A 17,293-nucleotide genomic window follows, 5' to 3' on the forward strand; every position below is an offset into this window, starting at 1 on the left:
CAGGACAGATATTAGAAGGTTTATGAGAGAACATCGAATAAAACTATGTGAAGAATTACTCGGAGGAGCATTAACTGAAGAACAATCGGTTGAAAGTATAAATTTAGTTTGTGAATTTCTGAGATTGATTGATAGAAAAAGGACGTTATAAACTTTTCGCCGGGAATCGTAAAAATACAATTGTGGAAGTGCATGGACCCTAAGGTGTTAAAACACAGAGGGGGTCTTTCGGCGATTCACTTCACTTCACTCACTGCTGTGAAAAAAGTTTTGTAAAGCTGCATCTGTTTAATGAATTAGAGTTTCTGAGTGGCATTCAAAGCAACCGGATTTATGTCGAAAGACATTAAAAAAATGTTAGTACAATTCATACTTACCTGGCTGGGGAGCTGCCTTACTCATGATGGAGGCGCTCCCAGGGTGAGGCCTATTGGCTGACCCTTGTGATTACCCCAAATGGGGGTAACTCAACAGCGTAACTTTTGGTAGTGGGGGACTGCGTTCGCGCGGACCCCTCTTCACACATTGAATAGGTTTCTTCCTTTGAGCCCGTACTATGTTGTAATTTTGTGAATTGAAAGGAAAAAGTATGCAAATTGATAATGTTTAAACCAAGTAATTTAAACATCCCTTAAATAAACACATTTTGTTTTTCTTAGTCTTGTATTAAAGCAAATGATGGGGTATCAATGACCAGTCGCCATAATTAAATTAAATTGCCTAAACTGATTGAATTCCTGATGCATTTTGGTTTTGAAAATACTCCGTAATTATCAAATACTGATTTTTGAATTGAACTAGGAATCGAATCCAATTGCTGAAATTTAAATTAAGTCACAAAGGCTAGTCTTAAAAAGTGAAATGCCCTTGGTCACTACACATTTCATCAAGTCTATTGTATTGGCAATATATCAGACTAAGAATTCCTTCACTACCGCTAAGCTTCTTGGAATATTTTAATAGGGGGGCCTTTGGCTACAGCAATTAATCGACCATTCAGCTACATTACAATTATTTTTGGGCCTGATTACTGAATATTTATGTTATTTTCTGCGGATGTAGTTTTAGTAGTATGTCATTAAAGTTACCCATGAATTGCTGTTCATTGAATATGTTTTCGCATTATATGATTTTTTGGCCCGTATTTACTTGATTGAACATTGAATTTCTTATTGCTTTTGAACCTTGTTAAAAAAAAACCACGAGGATTTACTAGGATTTATTTTTATATACTTATATATACCTTAGCAATTTTCATAGCTCTGGCCTCTCCTCATCAGTGTTGCCAACAGCGGTACAATTGTAATATATCCCCTCTAAAGGTACATTCTGGTACAATCACTCATTTCTTGGTACATTTTACAAAATGTGGTACAATAAGATTTGACTGGACGTCAGGACATAGTGAGCGGAGGGAGTTGTAGTTTTTCTGTTTTCTCTTCTAGAGTTTTAAGTTTTCCTTTACACATTTATCTATGTGCCTGTTGTTGGCCTATTACGGTCATAATATAGCGTAAAGTATCACAGCCGTCAGTAAAGTACAAAATAGGTGGGCGGAGTAAAAAACCGAAATTTAAAACCCAAAAGAAACGTGACATTGATGGAACGTGACACTAATCAATAAAAGCCACTCAGGTAAGATAATTGAGCAAGGTATGCATACAACAAAACAAAATACACTGACTTCATGTCAAGAGGCACTGAAGCAAATTATCCCCATATGAGGGAACCATAGGCATAGTCATACATAAATCCTCAAGGCTTAAATTGTGGGAGCTGTGGGTTGCCTAGAAAAATTTGGTGGAATGAGAATTTCAACTGTGATTTTTCATTTGTTTTAGATGAGCAAAGAACAGCCATCTACTAACCACTTTTTCAAGTTTGTTAGGAGACATGTATCTCGGGCCAAAATTACAAGCGTTAGTAAGGATCAACCTCTCCTTCCTACATGCCCCATTCCTCAGCCTTCTTGTAACAGACAAGAAACTGAAAGCTCAAAGAACAGAATTCCAGAAACGGTCAGAAAAAGAAAAAGCATATTGGTCGATAATAGTGATAGTTTTGGTCGATGATAGTGATAGTTTTGTTAATATCTGGAATAAGTCAAAGTTCCTCAAATGTACTTAATTGGTTGTTTTTTGTATGTTATACGTAAATCTGAGCCTATATTTGGAAATTTCAGTCCAGTTTTGAAGATAAAAAACTAAGGTTTTTGATTGTTCGATATTGATTAGAAATTCTGCTATTTCCAGGAGTGACACCAAAATGTCTCCGCAGGGGAAAGGGGATCTTCTAGGTATCTTTGAAAGAACATATCTGATTTTTTTTTCTCTTTTTGTATTGTACTTTTCCGATCGTCCGCGTATAGCACGTAGCGAAACAATTTTTTCGCGGTTGCGCATAGTGCAACACGCAAAAAATAGACATGATACAATTTTTTGATAAGTGTTATAATTTTAGGACGTTCTGTGGTACATTTTCTTCCGAAGCGTTGGCAACACAGTTCCTCATATCGAGTTAATCTTTCGCCTTTTACTAAAGATTACCGTGGGGAGGGGCACTTGATGAGTCTTAACAAATTTTTGAATGCCGAAAGGCATTTCAAGATTACTTATCTAGATATTAATATTATTTAGATACTATCTTACTTATCAAGATATTAGGGTTGTCAGACAAGTAACCCTGGAAAATGCAAGATAATTGAAGTCATTTATGAACAAAAATCTAATCTTTTCAAAAATATAAAACAAATTGTGAACTTAAGGGCAAATAGCAAAAAGGGACAGTAATTGTGAAATATGGCACAACTTCCAGGGGTGTCTAAATAAGCTATGTTTATAGGGAAGTAGACGTGATTAGTGTTGTTAGTTGCCTAGTTGCCTACAGCCCTTCAGTTGACAAGTGGCTTGCTAGATGTTTGTTGTTATCTTTTGCAGATTACATCCAGGAAAGCTACTTTTCAGCGGGTAAGGGATGCTCGAAGGCATTCTTGGTTTGGTGCAATAGTGTGCCAAGTCCTAGGCGCTCTTGACTCCCAAATCTCTTAAGGCCCTCATAACTCCCTCGTCTAGGAACCGTATTTCCATTCCAGTTTAGGGGATTCCTCTAAAATGAGGAGTTTGGAGATCTTACAGGGGCAAATCCTTTCATTTGGGGACTCCATTGGTTTCTAGACACAATACTCAGTCTGGCGGGAGAACACGATCCAAGAGACAATTTTCTGTGTGAAGGGAAAAGAGAATCAACAGGCGATTCTCCATGTGAAGGGAGACCAAGAAACGGGTCTGTGAGGAAGGATAAGCCTGGAGCCTGAATGCAAATATAACACAAAATCCCTGTGATTTACCACCTCAAAGTTTTATCTTCGTTGATACATTCGGGGAGTCTGAAGAATGGCATTCTAACAGCTAAACTAATGATTCCTCGGTCTGAAATGACTGAAATACATTCTACAACATATTTTGGCACAAGGAATTGGTGTGGTCAGGACTGGCCCATTTTTCTTTTGCAGGCCTTCCTCCAGAACCGTCCTAAATTTTACACAAGTCTATTTTGCCTCCAGAGGGAGAAGACTTTGTGATGGGCCAATGGGCCTGTACGAAATTGGAAGGGAAATGATTCTTGTATTTATTTGTTAAGCCCTTAGATGGTGTAAAAGCGATTCAAGTCCCAGCTACATTTAGTCCTCTTTTGTTTCGTCTTAAAAAGTAACTATTTCTGGATTTATTATCCTTAGAGCATAGCCACGTAATTTACTTAGGCTAAAAAGTAAAAGGCAAAGCATTGCTCAAGAAATGTGAACAAAATTAACTCTTTCTACTAAGTCCTTCTAGCTCGACTTCATCTTATAGGACTCTAGCAACATATCAGACTAAGAATTCCTTCACTACCGCTAAGCTTCTTGGAATATTTTAATAGGGGGGCCTTTGGCTACAGCAATTGATCGACCATTCAGCTACATTACAATTATTTTTGGGCCTGATTACTGAATATTTATGTTATTTTCTGTGGATATAGTTTTAGTAGCATGTCATTAAAGTTGCCCATGAATTGCTATTCATTGAATACGTTTTCGCACCATAGGATTTTTGGGCCGGATTTTGGCCCAAAAATCATGTGATGCGGCTAAATGTGGCTGGCTAAATGTTTGTTGTTATCTTTTGCAGATTACGTCCAAGGGAAGCTACTTTTAAGCGGGTAAGGGATGCTCGAAGTCACTCTTGGTTTGGTGCAATAGCGTGCCAAGTCTTAGGTGCTCTTGAGTCTATATTATCTTAGGGCCCTCATTCCTCCCTCGTTTAGGAACCGTATTTCCATTCCAGTTTAGAGGTTCCTCTAAAATGAGGCAGTTTTGAGATCTTACTGGGGCAAATCCTTTCATTTGGATATTCTATTGGTTCTTTAGCAGGCTTTTCCTGCAGAACCGTCCTAAATTTTGCAGAAATCTATTTTTTCTCCAGAGGGAGAAGACTTTGTGATTGATGGGCCAATGGGCCTGTACGAGATTGGACGGAAAAAATTCTTGTATTTATTTCTTAAGCCCTTAGATGGTGTAAAAGCGAGCCAAGTCCAAGCTACATTTAGTTCTCTTTTGTTTCGTCTTAAAAAGTAACTATTTCTGGATTTGTTATCCTTAGAGCATAGCCACGTAATTTATTTAGGCTAAAAAGTAAAAGGCAAAACATTGCTCAAGAAATCTGAACAAAACTAACTCAAATCCATACACACTATTACTGCTTAAAGTAATTCATCTTCTGCCCTTGAAAAATCAAAAGATACCACCATCTTGGAATGCAACTTTCCTCGTACTACTTTGTTTCTACTAAGTCCTTTTAGGTTGACTCCATCTTATAGGACTTTTTTTTCATTTCTTTTGCTTTTCTACAGCGGCGTAATTTCGTCAAAATCCAAACTTGAAGGGGATGGGGGAGCAAAGATGGAACCCTTTATCCAAAATAAAGTGAAAATAGGAGTAAAAACTAAAAAGAAGTCATTTGGTACCACTGAGGCACTATTTAGTACTCTAAAAGAACTATAAATTTACTTTACTTTCGGCCTTTTGGCTAAGATCAAAGTGTAGTATCTGTTCTTATCAGCTTAATATTTGATACGGCCCCTACATGGGGCCCAGAATTATTTTTGGAAACCGGAGGGATGTCGGGGCTTGATCCGGTCCCTTCACGCGTTGGTCCGGTATTGCAGTACCTCTGGGATTGACGGAACCCTTTCGAAGGGAAACCAAAGTCCATGAACCCTAATCAATAATGTGTATAATACGTTTTCAAACAGTTCGTGGTAACGAACTGTGGTAAGGAGCGATCCGGCTCAATAGTAACCAAAACTCTAAAAAACGGAATTTTGATACCAATAGTTACATCAAAAGAATCGCATTTTAATGCTGATTTTAAATATATAAGTTTCATCAAGTTTTGTCTTACCCATCAAAAGTTACGAGCCTGAGAAAATCTGCCCTATTTTAGAAAATAGGGTGAAACACCCCCTAAAAGCCATAGAATCTTAATGAAAACCACACCATCAGATTAAGCTTATCAGAGAACCCTATTGTACAAGTTCCAAGATCCCATCTACAAAAATGTGGAATTTTGCATTTTTTGCCAGAAGACAAATCACGGATGCGTGTTTTTTTGTTTTTTTTTTCCCAGGGGTGATCGTATAGACCCAGTGGTCCTAGAATTTTGAGAGAGGGCGCATTCGAACGGAAATGAAAAGTTCTAGTGCCCTTTTTAAGTGACCAAGAAAATCGGAGGGCACCTAGGCCCCTCCGAGGGAGGGGCTGCAATTTGCAAATTTTGACCAGTGTTTGCATATATTAATGGTTATTGGGAAATGTAGAGACGTTTTCAGGGGAATTTTTTGGTTGGGAGGGAGGGGGAGGAGAAGGGGGTTATGTGGTGGAAATTTTCCATGGAGGAATTTTTCATGGGGGAAGCAGATTTCCATAAAGGGGGCGCCGCATTTTCTAGCATTATTTAAAAAAAACAATGAGAAAATAAATATGAAAAAGTTTTTTTTCAACTGGAAGTATGGAGTAGCATTAAAATTTAAAACGAACAGAAAATATTACGCATATAAGGGGTTCACCTCCTCCTAATACCTCACTCTTTACGCTAAAGGATTCTTAGTAATTTCAACTATTTATTCAACAGCCTTTGTGATTCAGGGGACAAAATTTAAGCTTTAATGCAAAGAGTTATTGACGAGTGGGCGAACCTTCTCATAAACGTAATAAAGACATACGAACATAGAAGTTTTTTACGTAAGCTAATTCATAAGTTACGTATATCTTTTACTAATGAAAACGTTCGTAAAAACTAAAAGTTCTAGTTGCCTTTTTAAGTACCCGAAAAATTGGAGAGCAACTGGGCCTCCTTCCCCTCCTATTTTAGCAAAATCATTCGATCAAAACTATGGGAAAGCCATTTAGCCAAATAAATAAATATGCAAATTTCGCTTTAATTATTCTGCGGAGAGCCGAAATCAAAACATGGATTAACTAAAAAACATTCAGAAATTAAATAAAAAAAAACAAGTTTTTTTTTAACTGAAAGTAAGGAGCGACATTAAAACTTAAAACGAACGGAAATTACCCCGTATATGAAAGGGGCTGCTACTTCTTCAACGCCCTGCGCTTTACGGTAAAGTTTTACTGTATTAAAAAGTAGAGTTGAGAGAAAGAATCAAACTTTAGTGCAAAGAGCAAGGCGTTGAAAAAGGAGCAGCCCCTTTCATATACGGGGTAATTTCTGTTCGTTTTAAGTTTTAAAGTCGCTCCTTACTTTCAGTTAAACAAACCTTGTTTGTTTTATTTAATTCAAAGTGAAGAGAGACCCTGCCGTTTGTTAATTAGTCCTTGAATATATTGGAAATCCTTCCTTTTTTTTTCCATATGAAAAAACGAAGAAACACTGTATAAAATTTACAAAAATTAATGGTGAAAAAGCCAATGGGTGGACACCATAATTAATTTAAAGTGGCCGAGCTGGATCCAAGTCCCCATGCATCTTTATCGAAAATAGTTCGTAATTATAAACTGCTGAAATTTAAATTGAGCCAATATTCGATAAAATGGCTGAAGCGATTGTTTTTGGCCTCAGGCGGCTTGGTACTGCGGTGAGTTGTTGATAGTAGTAATGACTAGAGCCCCTCCCCCCCCTCTATGATTGTTAGAGAGAAAATAATTGGCAAAGTCAGTAGAATGGTCACTGGGTTCTCAGAAATTAGAGTTTCAACTTTTCAGTCAAATTGATAAGAGAGTGAGAAACTCCTGATTTTCTTTTCTCAAAAAGGTTAACTTGCATTTAAACGATCTAGAGGCTTGCATATGAAAATGAAATGGGGCATTCCTATTTTCAAAAACAATTCAGAGACTTGATTCACTGCTGTGAAAAAAGTTTTGTAAAGCTGCATCTGTTTAATGAATTAGAGTTTCTGAGTGGCAATCAAAGCAACCGGATTTATGTCGAAAGACATTAGTAAAATGTTAGTACAATACTTGCTTACTTGACTGGAGAGCTGCCTTACTCATTATGAAGGCGCTCCCAGGGTGAGGCCTATTGGCTGACCCCGTGATTACTCCAAATGGGGTAACTCAACAGCGTAATTTTTGCTAGTGGGGGACTGCGTTCACGTGGACCCCTTTTCACACATTGAATAGGTTTCTTCCTTTGAACCCGTACTACGTGTAATTTTGTGAATTGAAAGGAAAAAATATACAATTTGACAATATTTAAACCAAGTAATTTAGAACATCTCTTAAATAAACACATTTTGTTTTTCTTAGTCTTGTATTAAAGCAAATGATGGGGTATCAATGACCAGGCGCCATAATTAAATTAAATTGCCTTAACTGATTGAATTCCTGATGCATTTTATTTTTGAAAATACTCCGTAATTATCAAATACTGACAGGCACGCCCGATTTACCGTTTTACCGGAGAAGGCACGCCCGATTTACCGTTTCATGAGCGATCCCTTCTGTAAAGCATATTTATATTTTCTGTCATTCACGCTGAAAAAGAACAATGTGCTCAATCTAAAGTTTCTGAGCAGAGCAATTCGCGCTCACAGTATTCTGAATAGCACCAGAACTACATTTTACCTCGCTATTGAAGTGCTTTGTGAAGCTCGGTGTAACAGAAAGGGGTGTACATGAGGTAGTTTAAAAACTGAGCTCAGCAGGGTTATTGCTAAGAGGTTCAATTCTCCCGACTACCCCTATCAGTGTCAGTGTTCTTATATCGATTACCCTGGAACAGAACCAACAATAAGTTACAAACTTATTATTTATTGCCAATAGCTTATTTTTCTTCCTAAAAATACATGGCTTGCAGAAACCATGTAAAAGTTAGCATTTCAAATATGAAACGATTTTATAGAAAGCTCTCCAGGTAGTATTTTCTAGCTTTTCAAGTCGTTTTTAAGGGTCAAGCACCCTTTTGAGCTAACTATTTCCAGGTGTGATCGCAATTCGCAGGTTCAGTATGACTGGAAACGGCTTTCAAATTGCTTCAAACAAATGTGTCATGGCAACAGAGGACCTCAAAATAAGCATGTTTTATCAGTTGGCACCAGGACTACAAGCTATCTTGATTCCCTATGTTTGAACCATTTTTTCATGCGCATTACAATAACAGGCTTAGCATGGGTTTTACCTGTATTGGGAGGAAACACCCATTAGAGAGACAAAGTCAAATTTTTTTGGAGGACTTAAAACTGTGCGGTTGCTGTCCATATATTTGAAAAAATCACATAGAAAACTTCATGATTCAGTCCTCCCTCCCCCGTGACGACTTAACATAAGCCTACCATCGGGTGCTGTATAACCTTTTGCGTCAAATTTTCGCCGATTTTGAGCAAAAACCATGCATCCTTGTGCTTCGAACACATCTCTGACTGTATTTAAAACTGTCATTAAAAATAAATTACTGACTGCCGAATCGATTCCTCAATAAAAACGAAACTTGTTGGTTGTATCCACGCTTTAGACTTTCAATGCTTCACGCCATATAAGGATATTAACCAAAACGTCGAAAGAACTGAAACTGAAGCCAGAGTGTTAAAAGTATCAATTCAGACAGAGAAAAATGTTAGAAATTTGTTCAACAATATGAAACTTCGGCACAAAAATCATTTTTTTCATATTTCTGGATAATTTCAAAACCTCAAGTTACCCAATTAATTAACTCAATTCCTTTTATATAAAACTAAGTAAATTTAATTCATTTGGCAGCATAGTTAGGGTTGGTACTAAATGTTTAGAGTTGACACCATGGAACTTGCAGATAATCTAGTTTGTTACTGTTGAACTCGGTAGGAAAAGCCGGTTTTTGCTGAAGCTTTGTATTATCCAAAAAACTGGTCTTAAACCATTTTCTAGGGTCATGCATTCTTTGTGACTATTTATATAGGTCAAACCATTGAGCACGTTGCCTAACTTTGAGGCATCGCTTAGTAATTATGATAGTAGTGAAAGCAATACCCAGGGTGCTTAAGGGGTTCCTCAAAATGTCTCTCCAACTGGTAAAAACATAACAAATATGAATATAAAAAATTTATGCGTTTTTTGTGTAAACCTCACAAAAACCAAACACAAAACACCAAACACAAAAACTTTTTAACGCAGTACTTTAAAACTTTAGCGTAAAGAGCGGGGAGGGGTAAGTAGGGGGCAGCCCTTTCACACACGACTAATTTCTGTTTGTTAATACCGCTCTTTACTTTCGTTTAAAATAAAAAAGATTTCTTTTTCATTTACTACACTATAAACTAATAGAATGTATAATGCTGGCAAGAGCGGCTGCTTTAAAATCATATAATGCCATAACATTACTGCATTTTAAAAGAATATGAGATTTTTTCTAGCAAAAATACTTTATTGTACCCTTTGTATCCCCTATAAGCGCTAGAATACTCTAGACACACTATTAACTAAGTTACGCTACGCTAATTGAAGCATTTCACGCGAAAGTTCTTTCATAGGATGATGTAAAAATCTACGAACCATAATCATCGTCTAAAGTTATCGCAATCATCACAAGCAAATTATTTAAAAAATTTTAAGCTCTACTAGCTGTTGGGGTGGCGCTTCGCACCCCCGCCAAGCCCCCCTTGCGCGTAAGTCGTTACGTGCCATATTAGTTACGCGCCATTGTAAATGTGTCCCTGTGTCCCACCTGTGAATAGATATATATATATATATATATATATATATATATATATATATATATATATATATATATATATATATATATATATATATATATATATAGTATATATATGTTTTTAACTACGTAAAACTTGCGAATATACAACATTCTTCGCTGTCCCATTGTCTGTACATATAAATAGATTGTCAGGTTTACTTACTCTTGGACATGCAACATATAATTGTCCACGAGAAAAACAATCCGTATTCAGATCTATGCCTCATTATTCTAATGATTGCCCTTAAGTGTTGTTGTTTTTCAGTTAATTAAGGCTTAATGTGTAAAAAAGTCTTTGTACTTGAAAGAATAGGAGATAATTTAAGACAATAAGAAAGAAGTAAGTAAAGTAAATAAACAAAACAAAGAGTAAGTTAAGCAAAGTCATAAAGTAAAAATAGGAAGAGAGATATAGAAAATAAGAAAGAAACAAGAAGAGATCCTTTGTTTCTTAGACTTTTAATTCATATAGGGTGACGAAAGAAAGTAGGCAGAACTTTTATAGCTTTTTTGCATTATCTATGGAGTATTAAAATGTGTGGAAAAGGTATGCTGTGTAATTATGTAATAACTGTGTAATGTAATTATGTTAACTGTGTAATTATGTTATGAAAAGATATGCGTGGAAATTATGTAGCTTCACTTGATGCGAAATAAAATTGTTGATCGCATTCAAAAGTGAAAATAAATGTCTGGGCTTATTCCGGACATCTCAGTGAAATGTCCGAAGTAACCCCTTAACAAGCGTCTGAAATAACCCCATTGTGTCCAAATAGTTTTGAATACAGGTTCAGAGCAAACCAAATCAGATGGCAAAGTTTTAATGAATAAAAATGTCCCCAAGAAGAATCAATTTTAAGCTAGTAAGCATAAACTTTATTAAAAGTCTATGCGCAATGAACTTATAAAAGAATTGAAAAATCAAGTGACTTACCTCATAAATTGCTGTTGTACTGTTTTTGTTTTTTTTTTCAGAAACGGTAAAACTATTTACTTTCTGAATGAGCCTCCATAGTACAAAAATAAAGGACGCTATTTCATGATTTTTTACACACCGATATATGGTTGTTCGAAGTAAATGGCTTGTCCAGATTAGCCCATTGTCCAAGGTAACCCCGGTCTCCCCTACAGGGCATAGGGTTGGAACAGTTGAGATGTTTGGAAGATAAATAGGATACATGTAATTTGGGCCATGTATTTGCACATTAGGGGGGAAGGTTGGCAAGGGCCCCAGCAGTAGTGGTGGTTGGGTGACAGGAAATATATTTGAGCAACTCGATCTTCTCATCCTATACCACAAACTTCCTTCCCAGACAGGCTATTCTACTTCATCATCAATCCTCTGCTAGATAAAAGAAAAAACATCACGTGACTAGTTTTCAAGCTTGCCACTCTTTCGCTTTTTTGCTTCTCAATTTTTTTTTGTTTATCTAAGAATGTGACTGGTTTGCAAAAATACGTCATAAAATTAATCTAATTAATTAAAACATAATCTTTAAAACGGAACCATAGGTCCGTAGCCTCTCTTATTCCCTTCGGAACGCCAAAGCTACTGTCGAAAATATCTTATAAAAATAGCCTAATGGAAATGATTATGCAATCTCTACTAAAGCCCACTTTTTCGTAGAAAAAAATTACCTAGATAACTGTACAAATAAAAACAAAAAGAAAAAAAATCATTGAAATAGATACGAAAAATGAAGACAAAATTAGGCAAAAGGAGAAAGCACCAGACAGATCACTTTCATGTATTTAAGCAATTAAATAGAAAAAAAGAAGTTTTTTCAACTGAAAGTAAGGAGCGACATTAAAACTTAAAACGAACAGAAATTACTTCGTATATGAAAGGGGCTGCTTCCTCATCTACGCCCCGCTCTTTACGCTAAAGTTTGGCTATTTCTCTCAGCTCTTCTCTTTTAAAAAGTAAAAATCTTTAGCGTAAAGAGCGGGGCATTGATGAGGAAACAGCCCCTTTCATATACGAGGTAATTTCTGTTCGTTTTAAGTTTTAATGTCGCTCCTTAAGCCATTACTATAAGTAAGCACTGGTCAAAGCTTGTAACTTGTAGCCCCTCCCACGGGGACTTTGGAGGATTAAGTCGTCTCCAAAGACACAGTTATAAGGTTTTTCGACTACGCTAAATAAAATGGCTATCTCAGAATTTTGATCCGTTGACTTAAGGAAAATAATTAGCGTGGGAGGGGGCCTAGCTGCCCTCCAATTTTTTTGGTCACTTAAAAAGGGCACTAGAACTTTTCATTTCCGTTAGAATGAGCCCTCTCGCAACATTCTAGGACACTTCTATAGTAGGTTTCTCTGATACGCTGAATCTGATGGTGTAATTTTCGTTAAGATTCTATGACTTTTAGGGGGTGTTTCCCCCTATTTTCTAAAATAACTCAAAAATTCTCAGGCTCGTAACTTTTGATACGTAAGACTAAACTTGATGAAACTTATATATTTAAAATCAGCATTAAAATGCGATTCTTTTGATGTAGCTATTGGTATCAAAATTCCATTTTTTAGAGTTTTGGTTTCTATTGAGCCGGGTCGCTCCTTACTACAGTTTGTTACCACGAACTGTTTGATAAGTGGGACTTAGTTCCAATTTTTCAGCTTTTGTAATTCACGCATGTATCCTAAACATTTTATTTTTTGAACGTATGAAGCAGCATTTTGATCTACGTCATCAATGTTGCAACATAAATGTTTCAGCTTTTAAACTTCTATAATATGTGTTTTATATCTTTTTAACTCCATTATTAATCAACAAATCGTTATAATATAAATAAAATAAGATTTTATAATGTACAATTGTAATTGAATATTTTTCAACAATTTTTAAAAGAAAAGTGCTGAAAATCAAACATTAAATAAGTTGAGAATGATTGTACCTCAAATTTATTACATATTGCTCTTCAAAATTGCTTAATTAAAAAAATGGCAAAAAATCTATTCAATTTTTGAAAAGCTGAAAATTAAGGGGACGGTAACTCTGATCTTTGATTTCAGCTAAACATTTACAATCGTAGGAGTAACAGAGAATGTTACACCTGTACTCCTATAATTAACCCTGTTAAAACCAGAATTGCTAAGAAAAATATATACATAGGTTTATAAGAAGCACTGTTGCCATTCGTTATACAGCCCAGTAAAAAGTGAGCGTAAAATTTAGTTTCTTCCAAAATTTTGTCTCAAAACTAATGCAAACCTATAAATTCAAGCATCTACAGAAACACATCATTTTGTTTTTTTCAACTAACTTTATAGTCCTTTTAGAGTACTAAATAGCACCTCTGTGGTACCAAATGGCTTCTGTTTAGTTTTTACCACCTTTTTCACTTAATTTTCGAAAAAGGGCTCCAACTTTGCCCCTCCAAGTTTGGATTTTGACGAAATTACGCCACTGTAGAAAAGCAAAAGAAATGGGAAAAAAGTCCTATTATAAGGACTCGAGCTAGAAGGATAGTAGAAACAATGTAGTACGAGGAAAGTTGAATTCCAATATGGTGGTATCTTTTAATTTTTCAAGGGCAGAATACCAATCGCCTTAAGCGGTAATAGTGTGTATTGATTTGAGTTAGCTTTGTTCAGATTTCTTGTGCAATGCTTTGCCTTTTACTTTTTAGCCTAAATAAATTACGTGGCTATGCTGTAAGGATAATAAATCCAGAAATAATTACTTTCTAAGACGAAACAAAAGAGAACTAAATGTAGCTTGGACTTGGCTCGCTTTTACAACATCTAAGGGCTTAAGAAATAAATACAGGAATTGTTTCCATCCAATCTTGTACAGGCCCATTGTCCCATCAATCACAAAGTCTTCTCCCTCTGATGACAAAATAGATTTCTATAAAATTTAGGACGGTTCTGCAGGAAAAGCCTGCTAAAGAATCAATAGAATACCCAAATGAAAGGATTTGCCCCGGTAAGATCTCAAAACTGCCTCATTTTAGAGGAACCCCTAAACTGGAATGGAAATACGGTTACTAAACGAGGGAGGAATGAGGGCCCTAAGATAATATAGACTCAAGAGCACCTAGGACTTGGCATGCTATTGCACCAAACCAAGAGTGCCTTCGAGCATCCCTTACCCGCTTAAAAGTAGCTTCCCTTAGATGTAATCTGCAAAAGATAACAACAAACATTTAGCCAGCCACATTTAGCCAAACATTTAGCCAGTCAAATTTACCCAAACATTTAGCCGCATCACATGATTTTTGGGCCAAAATCCGGCCCAAAAATCATATGATGCGAAAACATATTCAAAAACATATTCAATGAATAGCAATTCATGGGCAATTTTAATGACATGCTACTAAAACTATATCCACAGAACATAACATAAATATTCAGTAATCAGGCCCAAAAATAATTGTAATGTAGCTCAATGGTCGATCAATTGCTTTAGCCAAAGGCCCCCCTATTAAAATATTCCAAGAAGCTTAGCGGTAGTGAAGGAATTCTTAGTCTAATATGTTGCCAATTCAATTGACTTGATGAAATGTATGGTGACCAAGAGCATTTCACTTTTTAAGACTAGCCTTTGTGACTTAATTTAAATTTTAGCAATTTGATTCGATTCCTAGTTCAATTTAAAAATCAGTATTTGATAATTACGGAGTATTTTCAAAAACAAAATGCATCAGGAATTCAATCAGTTTAGCCAATTTAATTTAATTATGGCGACTGGTCATTGATACCCAACCATTTGTTTTAATACAATACTAAGAATAAACGAAATGTGTTTATTTAAGAGATGTTCTAATTTAATTGGTTTAAACATTATCAATTTGCGTACATTTTCCTTTCTATTCTCAAAAATGTATGGGCAAGATCCGCGGGAACTCAGTCCCCTATAACCAAAAATAATGCTGTTGAGTTGCCCCCATTTGGGAATCACGAAGTGCCATGGAAAGGTCTCACCCTGGGAGCGCCTCCTTCATGATCAAGGCAACTTTCTAGCCAGGTAATATAACATTTTACTAATGTCTTTTGACATAAATCCAGTTGCTTTGAATGCCACTCAGAAACTCTAATTTATTAAACAAATTCAGCTTTACAATTCTTTTTTTACAGCTGTGAATCAAGTTTCTGAATTATTTTTGAAAATAGGAATGCCCCATTTCATTTTCATATGCACGCCTCTAGATGGTTAAATGCAAGTTTACCTTTTGAGAAAAGAAAATCATGGGTTTCTCACTCTCTTATCAATTTGACTGAAAAGTCGAAATTTTAATTTCTGAGAAACCAGTGACCGTTCTACTGACTTTGCCAATTATTTTCTCTCTAACAGTCATAGGGGGGGCCTTAGTCATTACTACTATCAACACATCACCGCAGAACCAAGCCGCCTGAGGCCAAAAATGGTCGCTTCAGCCATTTTATCGAATATTGGTTCAATTTAAATTTCAGCAGTTTATAATTACGAACTATTTTTGATAAGGATGCATGGGGACTTGTATCCAGCTTGGGCACTTTAAATTAATTATGGTGTCCACCCATTGGCTTTTTCACCATTAATTTTTGTAAATTTTATACAGTGTTTTTTCGTTTTTTCATATGGAAAAAAAAGAAAGGATTTCCAATATATTCAAGGACTAAGTAACAAACAGCAGGGTCTCTCTTCACTTTGAATTAAATAAAACAAACAAGTTTTTTTTAACTGAATGTAAGGAGTGACTTTAAAACTTAAAACGAACAGAAATTACCCCGTATATGAAAGGGGCTGCTCCTTTTTCAACGCCTTGCTCTTTGCACTAAAGTTTGATTCTTTCTCTCAACTCTACTTTTAAAACAGTAAAACTTTAGCGTAAAGAGCAGGGCGTTGAAGAAGGAGTAGCCCCTTTCATATACGGGGTAATTTATGTTCGTTTTAAGTTTTAATGTCGCTCCTTACTTTCAGTTAAAAAAAGCATGTTTTTTAAATTTAATTTCTGAATGTTTTTTAGTTAATCCATGTTTTGATTTCGGCTCTCCGCAGAATAATTAAAGCGAAATTTGCATATTTATTTATTTGGCTAAATGGCTTCCCCATAGTTTTGATCGAATGATTTTGCTAAAATAGGAGGGGAAGGAGGCCCAGTTGCTCTCCAATTTTTCGGGTACTTTAAAAGGCAACTATAACTTTTAGTTTTTACGAACGTTTTCATTAGTAAAAGATATACGTAACTTACGAATTAGCTTACGTAACAAACTTCTATGTTCGTATGTCTTTATTACGTTTATGAGAAGGTTCGCCCACTCGTCAATAACTCTTTGCATTAAAGCTTAAATTTTGTTCCCTGAATCACAAAGGCTTTTGAATAAATAGTTGAAATTACTAAAAATCCATTAGCGTAAAGAGTGAGGTATTAGGAGGAGGTGAACCCCTTATATGCGTAATATTTTCTGTTCGTTTTAAGTTTTAATGCTACTCCATACTTTCAGTTGAAAAAAACTTTTTCATATTCATTTTCTTATTGTTTTTTTAAAATAATGCTAGAAAATGCGGCGCCCCCTTTATGGAAATCTTCTTCCCCCATGAATAACTCCTCGATGGAAAATTTCCACCACATAACCCCTTCTTCTCCCCCCCCCAACCAAAAAATTCCCCTGAAAACGTCTCTACATTTCCCAATAACCATTAATATATGCAAACACTGGTCAAAATTTGCAAATTGCAGCCCCTCCCACGGGGACTGTGGGGGAGTAAGTCGTCCCCAAAGGCATAGTTATAAGGATTTGAAACTATGTTGAATAAAATGGCTATATCAGAATTTTGATCCGACTACTCTGGGGAAAAGATGAGCGTGGGAAGGGGCCTAGGTGCCCTCCGATTTTCTTGGTCACTTAAAAAGGGCACTAGAACTTTTCATTTCCGTTCGAATGAGCCCTCTCTCAAAATTCTAGGACCACTGGATCGATACGATCACCCCTGGAAAAAAAAAAAACACGCATCGCAGTTTGATTCTTTCTCTCAACTCTACTTTTTAAAACAGTAAAAACTTTAGCGTAAAGAACAGGGCGTTGAAGAAGGAGCAGCCCCTTTCATATACGGGGTAAATTCTGTTCGTTTTAAGTTTTAATG

At 36.0% G+C, this 17,293-nt stretch overlaps 1 non-coding gene and 3 pseudogenes across 1 annotated transcript; all 4 read left to right on the top strand.

The window, feature by feature from the left end:
* The first annotated feature begins 369 nt into the window (after window positions 1-369).
* LOC136039686 (U1 spliceosomal RNA) lies at window positions 370-517 on the top strand (annotated as a pseudogene).
* Window positions 518-2,496: 1,979 nt separating this feature from the next.
* LOC136039727 (U5 spliceosomal RNA) lies at window positions 2,497-2,602 on the top strand (annotated as a pseudogene).
* Window positions 2,603-5,043: 2,441 nt separating this feature from the next.
* Window positions 5,044-5,227, top strand: LOC136039715 (U2 spliceosomal RNA). The gene has a single exon (XR_010620536.1). It is a non-coding gene; the product is annotated as a U2 spliceosomal RNA (small nuclear RNA).
* A 2,286-nt stretch (window positions 5,228-7,513) lies between these two features.
* Window positions 7,514-7,659, top strand: LOC136039696 (U1 spliceosomal RNA; annotated as a pseudogene).
* The last annotated feature ends 9,634 nt before the right edge of the window (window positions 7,660-17,293 follow it).

Source organism: Artemia franciscana, chromosome 19 (assembly GCF_032884065.1).
Source record: "Artemia franciscana chromosome 19, ASM3288406v1, whole genome shotgun sequence".
Lineage (NCBI taxonomy): Eukaryota > Metazoa > Arthropoda > Branchiopoda > Anostraca > Artemiidae > Artemia > Artemia franciscana.